Source organism: Mus pahari, unplaced genomic scaffold (assembly GCF_900095145.1).
Source record: "Mus pahari unplaced genomic scaffold, PAHARI_EIJ_v1.1 scaffold_11290_1, whole genome shotgun sequence".
NCBI classification, from domain to species: Eukaryota; Metazoa; Chordata; class Mammalia; order Rodentia; family Muridae; genus Mus; species Mus pahari.
In genome coordinates this window covers 1,026-4,490 of record NW_018393261.1, presented here as the reverse complement: position 1 = coordinate 4,490, position 3,465 = coordinate 1,026, and the positions used below count along the sequence as shown (strand labels likewise).

The window sequence follows — 3,465 nt, the reverse complement described above, 5'->3', positions numbered from 1 at the left end:
AACCAAACCAAACCAAACAAACAAAACTTCATTACTCTACTTTCTCGGAATCCTCCCACACCTTGTCCCGCCTCTCTGGTCCCCATCCCTCATCTCCTTTCTTCCCCCCACTGCCATCCCCTTCACACCTGGCCCCACACCACAGCTATCAGCTCCTTAGACAGACCGCTCTAGACCCTGTTTGTGTCAGGTGCCCATCCCCCTTAAGAGAGGCAGAATTGGAGGCTTAGGTGTATGGGATGGTTTTGTCATATGACCGTCCGTGTGCAGAAGTGTGGTATGTGGGTTATACAGATCTGCTTTCCCTTTCCCTCTAGATTTCTGCCTCTGTCTCTGTTTCTTTAATCCACTACTCTGTAGCGTATTTGAAATCTTGTATATAGTGCAGGGTTGTACAAACACCTTAATTAGCTCTGTGAAGGTGGCCCAACCAACCATTACCTCAGTCAGACATTTGGGGGTCCCTTCCTAGAGTGTGCCTTCCTTTGGTGTCTGGTGACCAAGGTTTCTTGTCTCATTCATCTTTGAATGATCTGTGGAGCAGCAGCTGAGCACAGTCACACAGGCGTCTGTTTTCCTGAAAGCCCCCAAGCCTCCCTATTGGTTCTTTCCTCTGACCTGGCATCTGCTTCTTCTGTTTCTCTTGGCGTCCTTCCTCCATGCAGATCTCTCTCCAGGCTGATGTCACTCTGCTTGTCCTGGCTCCACCTCACTTCTCTCTTATTGCCCCATTTACCCACCTGACTAATGGGATTCCAAGAACTGGGCTTAGTGGGTTCAAAGAGGACAGGAGGAGAAAATGAGACTCTGTTTAGGCGTGTCCCTGGGCTGTTACCCTTCACATGCAGATGCCCTGGCCTTTTTACATCCCTGAACTCCTTGGTGGGGCTTACTTATTATCAGAGCTGGTGTGCATGCGTGTGTGTGTATGTGTGTGTGTGTGTGTGTGTGTGTGTGTGTGTGTGTGTGTGAGAGAGAGAGAGAGAGAGAGAGAGAGAAAGAGAGAGAGCACCCAAGTGTGAGCGTTTGTGAGTGTGGGCATGTGTATGAATATGTGAGTGTGGATAGTTCCACGAGTCATGATGCTCTCTGAATATCAGAGGACAACTTTGGGGTCAAGTATCTCCTTCCACCTTCATGTAGGATCCAGAAAGTGAACTCAGGTCATCTGAGCCACTCTTATGTTCAGGGGAATATAGGTAAGAGTTTAAATTGTAAGAAAAATATTTATATGAATTTGACTAATCTGTGAGAATTCATTGTGTGTGTTTTGAATCTGTCTGTGTAGCCAAGGGTGACCTTGAACATACAATTCTTTTCCCTCAGCCTTTTGAGTTTTGCAGTTACATTTGAGTTGGCTACACCTGGCTCTGTAAGAACTTATTGATTCTTATTTTTCTTTCCTTTTTGGAGGAGTGCAGCCAACTTTATTGATGATATTCAAGAGAGTAGGAAGGGCTCCCTAAGCCCCTACTGTTACTATGGGGGTCTGGGATGGAAACTGTGAGGGAGATGCTCAGTGTTGGGGCCTCAGCACCCAAGGGCCTCTCTCTAGCTCTTAGTGTCCTTGCTGGGGTGGGTGTTCCAGGGTTTCTTCCTCCTTGGAGGCCATGTAGGCCATGAGGTACACGACCCTGTTGTTGTAGCTATATTCATTGTCATACCAGAAAATGAGTTTTACAAAGTTGTCCTTGAGAGCAATGCCAGCCTCAGCATCAAAGGTGGAAGAGTGGGAGTTGCTACTGAAGTCACAGTAGAAAACTTGGTCCTCAGTGTAGCCCAGGATGCCCTTCAGTGGGCCCACAGATGCCCACTGAAGGCATTTTCTTGATGTCTTCACACTTGGCAGGTTTCTCCAGGTGGCACATTAGATCTACAATGGCCACATTGAGGTAGAAACACGGAAGACCATGCCAGTGAGCTTCCTGTTCAGTTCTGGGATGACCTTGCCCACAGCCTTGGCATCCACACCACTGGATGCAGGGATGATGTTCTGGGCAGCCCCATGGCCATCACACCATAACTTTCCAGAAAGACCACCTATAATCTTTTGAGAGGCAGTGATAGCGTGGACCATGGTCATGAGTCTTTACACGATGCCAAAGTTGTCATGAATGACCTTGGACGGGGGTCTAAGCAGTTGGTGGTACAGGATGCATTGCTGGAAATCTTGAGTGAGTTGTCATATTTCTCATGGTTCACACCCATTACAAACATGGGGCCATCGGCAGAAGGGGCAGAGATGATTTTGGCTCCACACTTCAAGTGGACCCTGGCTTCTCAATGGTGGTGAAGATGCCTGTAGTTTCCACAACATACTCAGCACCAGCATCTCCCCATTTGACGTTAGCAGGAGCTCGCTCCTGGAAGATGGTGATGGACTTCCTGTTGATGAAAAGCTTCCCATTCTCAGCCTTGACTGTGCCATTGAATTTGCCATGGTTGGAGTCATACTAGAACACATAGACCATGTAGTTGAGGTCAATGAAGGGGTCATTGATGGCAACAATCTCCACTTTGCCATGTGGAGAGCAGACGCCAACCCTGGTAACCAGGCGCCCAATACGGCCAAATCCGTTCACACCGACCTTCACCATTTTGTCTATGGGACAAGGCTGGCACTGCACAGGGAGATGTGGATGTCTCTGGAACAGGGAGGAGCAGAAGAGTCTAAATTCTTATTTTTCATTTAATGTGTAAGAGTGTTTACTCCCATGTATGTAAGTTTGACAAGAAGACGGTATCAGAGGCCCTGGATCAGTACTGATAGGTAGTTAGGAGCCAGCACGTGGATGCTGGGAATTAAACCCAGGTCCTCTGCATATTTACTTTATCTATCTATCTATCTATCTATCTATCTATCTATCTATCTATCTATCTATCTATCTATCTATCTATTTCTATTGTACATATATGAGTATACTGCCCCGTCTTCAAACACACCAGAAGAGGAGGTCGGAGCTGCAGTTAGATAGGTAGTAGGCTGCCTAACATGAACTGAGCCATCCTCAAGCTCCTGTAAGAATTCCTGAGCTCAGGCTACAGACTTGAGGGATGGAAGGAAGATAAAATAAAAAAGAAACAAACCCCGAAAATGTTTGAAGTCAATTAAAGTGACTTAACTCCAAACTGAAAACTGTTGTGGGCATGGTTCTGCAGTTGGTGGTAGGCTGTGATCTGTATCTCCCCCTGGTGGTCAGTCTATGTAAGTGCTAACAGATGTTCATCCTGATTCTCTGAGTCTTTATGCATAAAGTGAGTGTGTGTGTCTCTCTCTGTGTTTGTGTGTGTGTGTGTATATATGTATGTATGTATGTATGTATGTATGTATGCATGCATGCACACATAGAACATGGAAATGAGAAAAGGAGGAAGTGCCCAGCTTCATGCTCTTTAGCAAACTTAATGCCTCTTTGTGTCCCAGAGCTCTCTGAGGACTGACACAGGCGCCAGGACAAAGCTGTC

The 3,465-nt window shown here is 46.7% G+C and overlaps 1 pseudogene across 1 annotated transcript; it reads right to left on the bottom strand.

Moving 5' to 3' along the window:
- Nucleotides 1-1,415: 1,415 nt before the first annotated feature.
- On the bottom strand, nucleotides 1,416-2,597 carry LOC110315438 (annotated as a pseudogene). The gene is made up of 2 exons (XR_002380215.1): nucleotides 2,401-2,597; nucleotides 1,416-1,826 (listed from the first exon to the last, which is right to left on the bottom strand). The product of XR_002380215.1 is annotated as a glyceraldehyde-3-phosphate dehydrogenase-like (transcript).
- Nucleotides 2,598-3,465: the final 868 nt, after the last annotated feature.